Below are 16,262 nucleotides of genomic sequence, written 5' to 3'. Positions count from 1 at the left end.
TGCAAAGACAGAGGGACTCATAGGTCTTAATAAGTTTATGAGAATTGTAGGTGGTTAAGATTTGTCCACGACATTGAGAGGCTCTGTTGATGGGTGATATACTTAGATATAAGTTTATGAGAGATATGATCATACAAGAGATTATCTTTGTTAAGCGTTGTGTTTTACCGTGTAATTATATGTGTGATTTAAGATTTGTCATTCTCTCTTTTAGAGGAGAGATATTTATAAAGGTCTTTTGAATCTAGGGTCTGGATAACCCCAGTGGTGGCAACCGCTCTCCACTAATCAGGAGGAATTATTGACCACTTCTTTTTTGGAATAGTGGAATATTTATTTTCCTTTGATTGACATCCTTACATGTCATCAGTATCATCGGGCAAGTCATCAAGATATCGCCGGGTGGACGAGGGAGCCATAATTTAAGACCTTCAAGTATAACACTATATTTATGGTATGATTTGTTAATTTAAAAGTTGCTTATAAATAACAAATTTTTAAATTAAATATGAGACTTGATATTTTTTTTTTAATAATGTTTTTTCAACTATGATTTTGTTTTTAAATGAAAAGAGTGTATTGATGAGTTAAATTTATTATCAATTAAAATAAAATATTAAATAAAATTGATTATAAAAATTTAATGATTTTACATTTTAAAAAATTTAAAATTTAAAATTCAAAATATATTAATTTAAAAAATCTTTTTATTATATTAAACATAATGAACTTTAAATTCCGTTTCAATCTTTGAAATGTGTTAGATTGTCTTAATGTTGTATTTCATAAATCATAATATAATAATTTTGAAGAGAATTGATTTTCCCATAAAAAGATAATACATAATTTGTTGTATGAATTTTATATGTTTATCTTCTATTACAGTATGAATTTTATTATATGCTAATTTTAATTTAAATATGATTTTTTTAAATAAATACTGTGAGATTGAACTTTGTAGAAAAGTGCATCACATGCTTGGTGAGGTGGACAAATGCTTTGTGACTTTTTAGGTTCTTTTTCTCTTTAAGATGAGATTTTTAGAGTTTGGTGGTGGCAAGTCATTCGTGGATTTTTGAGAACTTGGTTTCGTACACCTGCAGTAATTAATTACTTGCTTAATTGCCAAATTATTACTTAATTTCCATAACTAATTAGCTAAATTACATCTCTATCACAAACCCTGCCTACTTTGATTGATGTAATTACAGTAATTACTTACCTAATGTCGATTGTTTACGTGATCTTGTTCACTTTTTAAAAACAGTGATTACATATTTATCTTAATTAAAAATTATTGAATAGAAAATATGATCAATAAAGATTAGACAACTCAAGAGACCAAATAAATATATAAGATTAGACCAGTCAACTTTCATAATTTTCATAAGTCGTCCATCCCATAATGAGTTATTTAATTGATAATTTTATATATATTAAAAAAGAAAATAATATTTTTATTAAATTATTCTTATCATATATTGACATTGATCAAAGTAACATTAATGGACGGATAAAGTATTTTATTCTCCATTGTATATCAATTATTTTTATATATTTATGTATTTAATTTTTACTATTTTATTATATATTTTTGTTTCTAATGTATTATGTATGAGATTTTAACACTTTAAAAAATGTGTGATCTATACTAGAAGACAATTGAAATGAGACGAGTTACTCATAAATAATATATCAATAAGTCAATAATATAACTATTTTGTTAAATGTGTTTATTTACTTATGAAATTAAAAAATACTTTTAATTTAATTTTGTTAATAATAAAGATAAGAGATCAACAACATCTCATTATCTTAGAGTATGATATTAGTTAGATATTGGGAAGCCTGAGTTCGTTTTAGAAATCTTTGACACGAAATATTAAATATATGAATTATTATATTTATACGATATTCAATATTAATATTTGTAATCTACATGAATCGTATGTGATATATCAATAATCTTTTTATTAAGTCTAAATTTATTTATTATGTTGGGTGTAAGTGTGAGTGGTTAAGACTCATATTGTTTAAGAAGGAATGCAATGTTGGACTTATAATAGAGATGACTTATATCTGATACTTTAAGGTTTTGCAAGGATATGTGGTATCAAAGTCTCTTGAATTTTGGACGTTTAGCTCATTGACACTTCTGACGCTCTTCAGAATCCCCAACAAGTGATATTAGAGTCATGATTAGGTCAGTGTGGCAGCAGAAGTGAGATCTTAATATGGATCAATACTTCTGATGCGAGGGAGATTGTTGATTTCATGTGTGAGTAGTATTGTCGATTAGAAAAGATGGAAATGTTAAATTTATAAGAGAATAGACTCATAACTTAATTGCCTTAAGGTTTTTGGTGAATATGTGGTGTCAAAGAGATTTTCAATGAGCTAAACATTCAGGATCTAAGAGACCTTGACACCACATATCCAGCCAAAACCTTAAGGAATAAGGTGTATGGGTCATTTATCTTATATATATAGTATTTCCTCCATTTCTAGTCGATGTGGGACTTGATCAGTCAAACATGAATACCACTATTTTTCCACAAGTGTAAGTCACTCATATCACTAGCCTTTATCCAAACTAGGATACCACTTCCACTCCCCCGGCGAGGCTAACCATGGCTCTAATACCACTTGTTGAAACATGAGGGGGGGGCATCCACATTGGTTCAAGAGCAACCATACAAATGAAAGAGATACCACATATTCATCCAAAACCTTAAGGCCTTAGGTATATGGGACTTCTCACTTATAAAGTTCTCAATATCGCATCTCAAAAAAATACAATCCTTCGCGAAGTTGCGGAAAAAATGATTTGAACAGAGTCGTCACCGGACTTTATTGATTCCAATGAAGAAAAGAGAAAATATCAACAAAACCTTTAAAAAAGAAAAGGAAGATGTTTGTGCAACCATGTACGGGTTCAAGAGTCGATTACGCAAGGAGAAGGCATTAGCATCCCTCACGTCCGTTGTAATCAATGAGAATCTTTTAGTTAAATTTGCGACTGAATGTTGGCTATCGCTAATTCTTTTCTTTAAATTATTGGAAGTGTAAAAAGAAAATAAATGAGGTCGCAAAAATATTTTTATTAGGGTACTAGACGAGATTGCGGGTCTCGCTCTTACGTATCCTCGGGTATAATGAAGAACTCAAAGCTTCGTAGTTTGGGGGAAGGCTAAGGTTTATTGGTTTGTGTTTTTTAATGAACGGGTGTTTAGATCGCATTCTAAGAGTTAAACATTGGTTTGTCTACTCTCGGTGGAGGCTTAAGCACTAGTTTGTATATGCATTAGAAATGACTAAATAATGTTCTTTTGTAAAAGGTTTTAATCGCACGGGGGCGAGAAAAAAGTAGGTTTAGTTGGTTAAGTGTTTTGTTGGATGACGATTACTCGAATGGTCGGGTAAGGGAACTCATATCCAAATAATCGAGAAAATAAATTGAAGGCTCTAGGCCATCTCCCTTTTCATCATTAGTTGTAAAAGGATTTAGATTATTGTTAGCATTTTGGGTGAACAACGAATACTCGAATGGCCGAGTAAGGCAACTCGTATCCAAGTACTCGGGGAAGGGAATAGAAGGCTCTGGACCACCTCCTTTTTCATCCAAGTTATTATGAAAAAGAGTCCGCATAAGTTTATTAGGATTTTTTTAATGGATGAAGATTACTCAAATGGTCGAGTAAGGGAACTCGTATCCAAACAATCAAGGAGAGAATCGAAGACTCGGGACCAGCTCCCTTTTCATCCTTAATGAAATGGTTTAGGTATTATTAATGTATTTTAGTAAAACGACGAATACTTGAATAATCGAGTAAGACAACTCGTATCCAAGTATTTAGAGAAGGGAATAGAAGGCTCTAGACCACTTCCTTTTTCGTCTAAGTTATTATAAAAATGGTTTTGATTTGACTTAATCGGATTTGAAGTTTTTTATTGGATGACAATTGTTTGAATAGTCGAGTAAGAGAACTTGTACCCAAACAATCGAGGAGGGGAATCGAAGGCTCGAGATCATCCCCCTTTTCATCTTTAAATGAAATGGTGTTTGACAATGTTAATGTATTTTAGATAAACGATGAATACTTGAATGGCCGAGTAAGGTAACTCGTATCCAAGTATTCGAAGAAGAGAATAGAAGGCTCTAGACCACTTCCTCTTTCGCCTAAGTTATTATGAAAATAATTTAATCGGGTTAAGAAAAAAACACTTGGTGTTGAACCAAGGTTTTAGAATAAGTCATTATTATTTATCCATTTATTTAATAAATATTACTATATATTTATTTATTTAATTTTGCAATAAATAAATAACTAAATATATAACCAGTTAAATAATAGAATAAATGATAAAAATAATTTTAGAATTATGACTAATCATATTATTTAATCATTTAATCCTATTAGATATTTACTTAATTGATGAGTAATAACCAAATAAGTAAATAACTAAAAATTAACTAAATGAATAAATAAGAAAATAATGGAAAAAAAATTTAGGATTATTTTTTAAATTATCATTAATCAGTTATTAAATTAGTTTTCATAATAAAGATATTTATCAAAACAACAAAAAATAAATATTAGACAAAATCAAAGCAAGCTCAATGGCCCAAAATAGTGGAACACGCAACAACAACAAAAAAGGGTGCAGTAAGTAAATCGGTCCAGGCCCATAACAAGCAGTCCAAGAAAAAATGGTCAATGGTCAATCAAAAGGGAGGGAGAGTCAATTTGCTAACTTTATCCCTGACCCTTTGATCAAGCGAGGGGATCCAACGGAGCAGGGTGTGTGTGTTCATAATAGTTATGATGTGGGATCCCCAGTTGACCAGCAGTCTACACGATGTGGCAGCACCAGGGTTGGCCACTTGGTCATGGAAAGCCACACAAGTGGCACACACGCAAATAGAAGGAAAGGGCAATAATGTGAGAATCAGAGGAGAGGAAATCTATTTGGAACTTTCATCTCTCTCTCCTAAATAATATCGTTATGCAATTTTTCTCTCTTAATCAGTTTCGGTCATCTTCTTCCTCATACCTCGCCGGAGAAGGTGGAGGTCGGCGACGGTGCCACCGTCCTCTTTGGCGCCTAACCACCATTAAACACCAAAGCCTAAACACAAACCCCACCTTATTTCACCTCCTCTTTTCAAATTCGGCCTCTATTTTACCTAAAACCCACTTATAAACACGTGGAAATAAATGGTGGGTAGGCCACCGGATCTTAAACGAGGCTCTGATACCATGTTAAGAATGTGTGGTTTAGCCTAACTCAACCCTACAAAACCGGTTGGTAGAATGAGGACTGCCCCCACTTATAAACACATGTTCATGCCATATATTGTCCGATATGGGACTCTTAACAATCAAGGTAGTGGCAAGCAATTAGTTAGAGAAGAAATAAGGTCTACCGAGGTTTCAGGTTAAAATTATATTTCCTTGTTCTTTTTCTTTTCGTGCTCTGCTTTAATTCCTCTTCCACTCTAATTTCTTTTGATGTTGTGTGTTGTTTGTCTGTGTTGATAGAGTTGGGTTTAGATCTTTCCGACTTTGAATTTCAATGTGAAATTCAGAGTGGAATGGATATGAACAAAGCTCTAGGTAGGGTTTAATGGTGGAGAAAAAGGAATAAGGAACTAACTAGGCAAAAATATCACCCTAATACTCACGTAGATTAGTTCATGCAGAAACTAATCTATAAGCAAGTTAGGCTACTTAAAATTCTACAAAGTTTTTGCTCTTGGAAAATATTAGGTTCCTCTGTCATTTGGAATAAAATAGAAGCCAGTTTATAGGGTGAGGAATTGTGAATCATATGTGTGATTTCTTGTTATGAAAATATATGGCTCGTGTGAAGGATTTAAGATGAAATTGGTGAATGAATTTATTAGTACTTTGCTAATTTTGTGGAGCTTTTTTATTCAATTTGATGTGTGTAATGCCTTCTCCATGTGACCTGTTATTTTGTAGTCCCCAAAGTTACCATGTAATGCTCATGTACTGCTTCTGATTTTTATTTGGATGTATGATGGTACTATTTTTGTGTTTTTGCAACATGTATGTATGTGTATGATATGATTTATGTTACTTTAAGGGTTCTACTTGGTTGCTTTTTTTATGTCATGTTATGCTGAATTTACATTTATGATATGTAGTATTTGTGATGCTTATGGCATGTTGCTAATTTTGCAAGGTGATGATAATTCATGGAGCATATGGAGTGAGGAAGATGGCATGATGGATGGAAGAGTTGTGTGTGAAGCTTCAAGGAATGACATTATTTTCACTTTAATCTTTTATTTCTTTTAAATAAAATAACATGTACTACAAACATTGATGTACTCTTTATTTTAAAACTTTGTGATCAATCATGTACTATTATTCTAAATATATAAAGAAATGAATACTCAAATTTATATTATTTCTAAAACTTCTTTTACTATATGTTATACTATTTATGCTATGTTAGAATGAAAATGCAAAAATTGTGGACTTATTTATTTTAACAATGCAAGGAGTAAAAATGAGATGCAAAAATACTCCTAATGAAAGGTGTACTAAAATAGTACTAAAATAACTAAATTGATTATGGTAACATGCTATTTTACTTTGCAAAACACTTTCATATTCTCTCTAGCATGAAAAACTTAAATGTATTAGGATCAATAAAAGAGAAAATAAGGGAAAAGAAATTCAAAGACCAAATTCCCGTGAACACTTAAATGACCAAAGCTAAAAGTCAAACCAAGATTTGACCTTAAAGATGAATTTAATAGTCAAAACCAAAAGTCAAACCCTTTATTTTCATCTCTATGGATCATATGCAAATGAACTTGTAATTGAAAAAGAAAAAAGGGATGACCAAATGCAATGGTCATGACAGTGCAGATCAAAATGAATTATGTAATGCAATGAACTGATAAGACAAATTGGGGTATGTCATCAACCTCCAATTTTCCAAGCAAGGTGAGACCTCCAACTCACACTTGTATCACAACAATATCCCTCTCATGTGTGAGTTTATTCATTATACTCCCCTTCATATGGAAGCTCTTTCATCCATATACATTTGTGTTGTCGTTAACACCCTTACCACGTCATTGGTGTAACACCCTAAACCCCGCACATAATTTATCGCTTAAATTAAATATAAAATAAAACCACTTAGGGTGTCACACATTCATAACACACATGATCTGCTCCGTAACACGGGTTTAACAGTAAATTTCAATACACACATTTGTAATAAGGATGTTTACACGACATCCCACTTATCTGAATCATACCTGGGATGTTTACACGACATCCTTCTCATCTGATCGATACTATGTATTCACATAATAAGACATTCATAACTTGTCACTGCATGCTCACTTCCATTTTAAAGTATCATCGCAGCGGAATTATCATCACAATTATGGAAGATAAAGCAAGTAATAACATCTAGTCTCAACTTCAATTTTAATAACAAAACAAGAGAGTTGTAATCAATCAACTCAACATCTTAAGAATTCTCAACAATAAAATTAGTCTCATGACTTCAACATAATCATACATAAGGAATAAAGTAAGCGTTTAACCCAACCCGATGTTACATGATCAGAGCAAGGTACCACTAGTAAAAGCGACAAAATAAAGAAGTAATCCAAGAGCTACCTTCCACTTACTTCAGCAATACTACTCTTGAGTATCTGCACGATGCTCATGTAAAGGCAACATTCAAACAGAAGGGGTGAGAATTCATTTCAATAATAACAATATAGAATGAAGAATAGAGTACAACATCTACACAATCATGCACAATAATATATCACATTCTTACATCTAAATCATAATCAACATCATACACGACAACATCTCAATTATCATCCACATCATACAAAACCACATCTCAATTATCATTAACATCATATGCAACAACATCTCATCCAACAACACATCAACAACAACCAATATAAATGCAACACTTATGCAATGTACTCAACACCGACTCGACATGCACGTGGTACCAAATATGAACACTCAGGTTCATCTCACTCCATGATCCCCACCATAGGATCGATTTCCTCTTGGAACCAGAGAACACCAAAATCGCTACCATCATCATAGGTAACGCTTCACTAATCCCCCATAATAGGAATTAGCTACTCGCACCCGATCCATCACAATGGGATCGAGGCTCACCAAAACTCGTTACCATCAACATAGGTAACACTTCACTAATCCCTCATAATAAGAATTATCTACTCGCACCCGATTCATCACCATAGAATCGAGGCTCACCAAAATTGGACCGAAGTCCGTACACCAAGATGCATGACTCTCAAATAACATGCATTAACATAACAAGGTTCACCTAAAGGATCCTCACATACATCTCATCATTTATGCATCACATCATTCATCATGCAACAACCAATTCATGTTACCACGTGAATAATATTAATAAACATCTTAACATCATCGACATAACAACATAATTATCACATAATGATATTACAACAATGCAACGATTCATCAACCAAACGTATAAACCAATACATTTATTAATACAGTAGGTATGTGAATATTATTAAAACATCTCAAAAATCACTACCATGTTATAGTTCTGATCTTTAACTTTCTAACGCTTCAAACGGCATCAAAATCGGACTTACGAAATAAAAGTTATGACCAAAATCGTCGGGATGTGTCAACAATTCATTAACTAAACGTATGAACAAAAACTTCACCAACACAGTAGGCATATGAATAATACTCAATCAATTCACTTATCACCATCACATTATATCTCTTAGAGTTATTTTTCTAATGCTTCAAACTCCAACCCAAAATGATTCACGAGTTGAAAGTTATGATCAAAACCGTGCACGAAGGCGTTACTAAAAAGTTGTTGTTTTTAAAATTTCCAACACAATTTTCATCTTCTTCAACCCCAAAAACGTCCATGAAATAATCTTCAAAATTATTTTATTCCTGAAACAAAGTTATAGTCCTCTGTTTCAGATATCCAACGCTTCAAACAGCACTCGATTTGGACTTACGGATCAAAAGTTATGGCGAAAACGATTTCGACCAAAAAACATAAAAAAAAGGCTCTTGCGCTGAGCCCGCCCGTGACGGACAGAATGCAGGATTTTATGCGTTTTTCATCGTTGGAGACCTTCCGGACCTCTGATTTCGATTTCGTAAAAAGTCAAACGCTCATAAAATTACAACATATGCAATACTCTAATTATCTAAAGTTTATTTACAGTTTTAACATAATTAAATCATTTAATCACAATTTTAAGATTATGCCTAAAACCTTCGAAATTACAACAATGGTGGATATAAGTTCAATCATCAAAATAGAAAACTACACACATATAAGGCACGCGAAATTAATCATATAATCATCATATAATAATCATCATAGCATCCGAATTCAAAATTATGAATCAAAACACTCAACCCTAAGGAGGTTAAGGGTTCCTCCATTATATCCTTCTATCATACCCTTTACTATTGGAACAAGTTCTCACCCTTACCTTAGATTTTCCAACAAGATGTACACTTCAAGCTCTAACAATGGAGTTTTCCTTTAGCCCTAACTCTTGCCTATTCTCACCACAAATTCTATTTTATGTAAAACCCTCCAAACTCTCTTACTAACCTTTTTATCATTAACCTAATCCCCCTCAATTAGGAACTTCCATCATTGCCCTCATTTATCATCTTATTTACCATCATACCCCTCTTGGCTCTAATTTTCTTTTAATAAAATAATACTAATAATATTCTTCTTTTTCTCCCTATTATTTCTACTCTTCTATTTTATTTCAACCAATTAAATAAAATAGTTATAGACTAATTATTAAAAATTCTCATTATCCCCATTAAATAACTAAAATAACTAAATTTCATTATTTAATTAAGATGCTCATATTCTAGTTATTTTATTATTTATTTAATTAATTCGAATAAAACACTATTTATTTCAATCACTAATTAAAATTCTAATTAATTATCAACAACTATACCAAATTCTTACTCCCTCCATACTTCTATTTCAATGATATCTACCCCCACAATCATACACAATTAATTTAAAATACTCATTAATCATATAAAAATATAAATAATTCAAATTAATTAAACTCGGGGTGTTACAATTGGCACTTTAATAGTACTCGCTGCCTAACCACCACTTTGTTAGGGCGACTTTCGATATAAGGAGTCGATCCCTTACTCGAACCATCGACTCTGATACTACTGATAAATCATGAGGAGGAACATCCACATTAGATTAAGAGCAACCACACAAGTGACATAGAAACCACATATTCACCCAAAGCCTTAAGGAATTAGGTATATTAATATTCTCACTTATAAAATGTTCAACCTCCAATTTTCCAAGAAATGTGAGACTTCCAACTCAGACTTGTATTGCAACATATTCATTTGGTATTTAAGTAGAAACATTTACAACCACAATCATTTTCACCACTTTTGGCCCTTAACATCAACATAACACATCGCTTGACTACCATTGTTAGAAATATTTCCAATGTATAATGTAATGTCCCAAAGAAATTCAATCCAAATATATTATAGATTATGCACCAAGGTCCACATCTCAAAGAACAAAACATGTCCAACAACAAGGTCCAAAATGACGAGAATTGAACTACTCGCCTCAAGGAATCTACATTACACAACACAATAATATATTTTGTAGGTCATCTATAAAAACTAATGCACATATTGATCAAGCATTTAGAAGCACAGGCATGCTCACACAATTTCTAGAAATTAACAGGGTTGAAATTGTTCATCTTGAATTTCTTCAAGATATCTTCTACATATTTCTTCTGGTGCAATAAAACACCAAATTTTGTGTTCACAAATATCATTCTAAGAAAATTAGCCAAGTTTCCTAGGTCTAAAATATATTTAAAAAACTCTCTATCGCGGCCTTGAATCTTGTCACTTCGACTTCATTTGCTCCTGTTACCAATAGATCGTCTACATATAGGCATATAATTTGGTCATGCTCACTTGAACCTTTCCATACACTCAATACATTGATGTGCATTAGTTGAATCCTAAATTGATGAGAAAACTATCAATTCTCTTGTTCCATGCTCTTGGTGCTTATTTCAATCAATATAATTGTTTTCTAAACCTTTACACCTTATCTTTTTGCCCTTTGATCTCAAAACCTTATGGTTTCTTGACATATACCTCATTTTCTTTTGCTCCATTAGGAAAAGATAACTTTACATATAATTGATGCAACTTCCACCCTTTGTATGTTTTAATGGGCACCATTATTCTTATGGTTTCAAGTTTAGAAACTAATGCATATACCTCATTGAAGTTAATTTTGTGCCTCTGAAGGAATCCATTTGCAACTAGTTTTGCCTTGTACTTTGCTATATCACCATTTGGTCTAAGCTTCGGCTTATAAACCTACTTAACACCTATATATTTATTGATTGAGTGGTTGAGTTTTTCCTTCATAGCTTTTTGATAATTTTTATCTTTCAGAGATTGACTAAGTTCATTTGGCTCAGATCCATCCATCATGGCTTATCCAATCATGTCACCATCTTCATATATTGCTTGGTGAAGAAATATTTTATATTCAGTTAGCCTAACTGATTGAGCTTTGGCCCTAGTTGATCATTTTGCCTCCTGATCTTGTACAACCTCTTCTATGTGATCTTCTTGAATATTATTCTAACATTTCTTGAGTTTTCATCATTTTGCATTAGATCATTTGAAACTTTCAGCCAATTCCACCAATTTTTTTCGTCGTGCATATCTCTACTTATTACCACCTTATTCTCATTATGTGAGAATAGTTTGTATGCACTTGTTGATTGGTAATCTGAATATCATTACTTGGAATTTTTCATCCAACTTCCTTCTTAATTGCTTAGGCACATGCCTAAAGCAAAGTGATCCAAAAATTCTAAAGTGAGTAACACTTGGCTTCATACATGTCTAAGCTTCATATGGTGTCTTGTTTGTTAAATTATTTGTTGGGAATTTATTGATGATGTGTACTGATGTTGAGGATGCTTTTCCCTATAAATGATTTAGCAATTATCTTGCCTCGAGCATGTTTCTTTCCATGCGGAATATATTTTTATTCTTTCTTTCAATAATGTCATTGTAGCGATGTGTGTATGGAGGTATTATCACATACTTATTCATTCTTTCTAATGGAATTGTGTAATCTCATCTGAAGCATATTCAGCTCCTCCATCAGCCCGCAATCTCTTGATGCCACGTTTATCTTGTTTTTTCAGTTAATAACTTAAATTTCTTGAACTGGGTAAATACTTCATTTTTCTTTTCCATTAATTAAATCCATATTAACCTGGTGAATTCTTCTATTAAGGTTGGAAAATAACATTTACCTCCCATTGACTTTACTTTAAATGGCCCATATGCTTCTAAATGAACAATTTCCAACTTATGATTTGACTTCATAAGCAAGTCATACTTGAATGACTTCCTTATCTGCTTCATTTCACAACATTCTTTACATGACTTCTTTGGAATTTTAATATGAGGAAGACCATACATAATTTTTTCATATGCATTAAACTTAAATTTAAAAATTCAGATGGCCATATCTCTGATGTCAAATCCAATTTTGATACTCAGTAGTGGTTGATGCAAGACATTGATGGTCAAGCATGTTGATCATGATTTTAAAAGTTATGTTGTTTGAGAAAGGTGTCTTAAAAATTAGATTGGAACTTACATCAAACACCTTTAACTCATTGCCTTATAACTTCATGGTATAGTTGTAACACCTTAAACCCACGATAAAACAAATTTATAATTTTTTTTCAGAATATTATAAAATAATACAGGGGTGTCACACAAACATAATGTTTTCGACTTTTATTTTGAAATAGATATTGAAAATCAACATAATAATAAAATGTGATTATTCAGTTTAATACTAAATAGAAAGCATAGTAAAACAAATCACAACCCAATGTTACAATGTCAAAGCTATTATTTAATGCATCAACTAATGTCTGGATTAGGATCCGACAAAACATAAATCAAAACAAACTATTGAAGTGGCCATTTACACCATCTCTCATAAATGACCAACAACTACCATTCATCAATCTTGACTTGAGAATCATCTGCACATATTCACATAGATAACAAATAGGAACACGAAAGGGGTGATAAATACATTCAATAAATATTTATGGCATAATAGCAACAAGGATAGTCAATAGCACACATATACTCAATACACACTACGGAACATCGTAATCCACATAATAATGCAAATGAATTGTTTATTCCTTTATTCTCATGCATGTGGTACCATCACCGGATTTCAGAGATGTATTACCGAGAATCTTACATCACCGAACATAAGTTCTGCAACACCAGGCCGAAGTCTTAAATCGTCAAACCGAAGTCAAAAATTGCCAGATCGAGGTCGAAAGATCGCCAGACCAAGTTCGAAAAATCATCGGACCGAAATCCCATCATAACTCCGATATATATGATGCATGACAATGACAAAAAAATGTAAATATATCCATTCAAACCTCCACGTCCTCCACACTGATTATAACAACAAATTCAGCATCGGTTCTCATGAACCTAACACAACAACAAATCTCAACACTGGTTCTCAGGAACCTAATACGACAACAACATTCACCACTAGTTCTAACGAACCTATTACAACAACAAGGCTCAACACTAGTTCTCACAAACCTAATACAATAACAACATTCAATACTGGTTCTCATGAAACTAAACCATCAATATTCAACATTGCCTACTCAAAAGGCGACTATCAATTATATTGCATATAAACAAACTTAACTCATTATTCGCAGTTAAGGTTGCTCATATACTCATCAAACACTAGGGGTACGTTTTAAGGTTACGTCACACAACTAGATATTTTAATTACTCATTGACAGGAGTTATAGGAAATAACCTTTAGAGTTCAGAGAACAATCTAATCAAATCTAATATATGAATAATTCAACTAACTGTAATGAATAGAGTTACATACTATAAATCTTTGGAACCTAACAAACTTAATATAATGCTAAAAGGATAACCTCAACAACCAAAGGAACAATAAAACGAACTAAAAAGTCCCGAGAACACAAAAAGAAGACATCCGGCGCGAAAACCCCAAACAACCCAAAACCGTATGGACAGGGTGGCGAACCACTGCCACGGACCCAGTCAGCGGCCTACGGTCGACCCGCCGCCTTCGGAGATCGCGGTGTTTTTATTTACGCGACACAACTCCGTAGCCACCACGACTCCGACCGCCATGGCTCCGCTGCGCGACTGTTTTTTTCTCTCGATGCGGCTCTGTACGACCCAGCCGTCGCGGTTCCGACATCGATGTTCAGTGTTCGATTTTTGGCCGATTTTGACTTATTTCGGATTTTTCGACTTATTTGCAACTTATTCGACTTAATTAGACTTATTTCGACCCAACCTAACCTCTCAACTACCATTATTCATCAACTGTATTGTTCTAATGCAGCGTCAACTCATATTCATACTTAACACAAATCACAAAACAACTCATACTCATAACTCATCACAAATAAGCAAATTCTAGTGGTTAGGGTTGCCTATTCACTGTTAGGGTTGCCTCCTTTCCCCTTTATATAAAAAAATGTGTTTTCTCAATTCCTCTATCAACCCTAACTCGCCTATTTATATATTACTTTTATTTTTGTTTTCCCATTAACCCTCCTTTTATTCTTCATTATATCTCTTTTTACCCCTAATCTAATTTGTTTATTAATTTTCTACCAAATTCATAATTTACTTAAATAATCACCAATTTTTTTAAATATTTTAAATATTTTTATATAAATAAATTAACACATAATAATAAATAAATATATCAACAATTGAATTTTTAGAATTAAAAATAAAAATATAATTTTTGGGGTGTTACAACTCTCCGATACATATTTAGTTTTCGGCCTAAAAAATTTACCTGATGAGAATAAATATGGGTAAGACTCTTTTATCCTACTCTCTAATTCCCAAGTTACACTACCTTTAATAGATCCTCCCGATACGACCTTCACCAAAGGAATTTATTTACCCCTCAGTTGCTTAACCTCTCGATCTTCAATCTGCAAGGGTGATGTTTCATAAGTTAGGTTATCTCTTATTTATACACCATCCAATTTAATCACGTGAGGTGGATCTAAGGGCTCTTACTACTTTGAGATACATAAGGATTTCCATGGTTTTTATTACTAACTTTCTTCTCGCTCAAAATCTTATAATGAGTAGACCTTGCCCTTTTATCCTTATCATAGATCCCACACTTATTAACCAGCATCGAGAACGACGAATCTCCTGATTACCAGTGAACTGCTTAATCTCATGGCGCAAACCATTTTCGAATTTCATAGATTTTGAACCTTTAGCATCCACACCATTTTAGTGAGGACAATACCTAGATAATTATTCCAACTTGGTTCCATAGTCAGCCATAAACATGTTACCTTGTTTCAGCTCCAAAAATTCAATTTCCTTGCGGTTGCGAACATATGTGGGAAAATATTTATCCAGAAATTCTTCCTTGAAAACATTCCAAGTTATGGCATTACCAGCGACTTTCAATCTCTGGCGAGTATTTTCTCACCAGTGCTCAGCTTCTTCAGACAACAAGTGAGGTCCAAACAGTACCTTCTGAGCATCAGTACATGCCATGAATCAGAATATCTTTTCAATTTCTTAAATCCAAGTTTATGCACCATCAGGATCATACATGTTCTTAAACATGTGTGGGTTATTCTTTTTGAAATTTCCCAACCCTCGAAACTCATCCGCCCCTCCATTCTAATTTTGATACTGATTAACTAACAAGAATGCATTAGCTTGATCCATCACATGATCCATTACCTCTAGGACATCAACAATCGCATGATCATTTCTACCAACCATTTATTCCTGCATTACCATCCAACATAAAGTTAACCAATTGTAAACAGTAAAGTTAATGGAAGTTAAGGGAACAACAACACTAACAACATTAACACGTCGATAGTGTTTATGGGAATCATATACTCATATCACCTAAGGCCGAATGGACCGACCTGCTCTAATACTAACTATGTAACACCCTAAACCCACAATACATTTTTTTATATAAAAATTTAAAAATATTATAAAATAATACAAGGGTGTCACACAAACGTAATTTTTTTTTACTTTTAT

Source organism: Lathyrus oleraceus, chromosome 5 (genome assembly GCF_024323335.1).
Source record: "Lathyrus oleraceus cultivar Zhongwan6 chromosome 5, CAAS_Psat_ZW6_1.0, whole genome shotgun sequence".
Classification (NCBI taxonomy): Eukaryota; Viridiplantae; Streptophyta; class Magnoliopsida; order Fabales; family Fabaceae; genus Lathyrus; species Lathyrus oleraceus.
Note: the sequence above shows the minus strand (reverse complement) of the source record.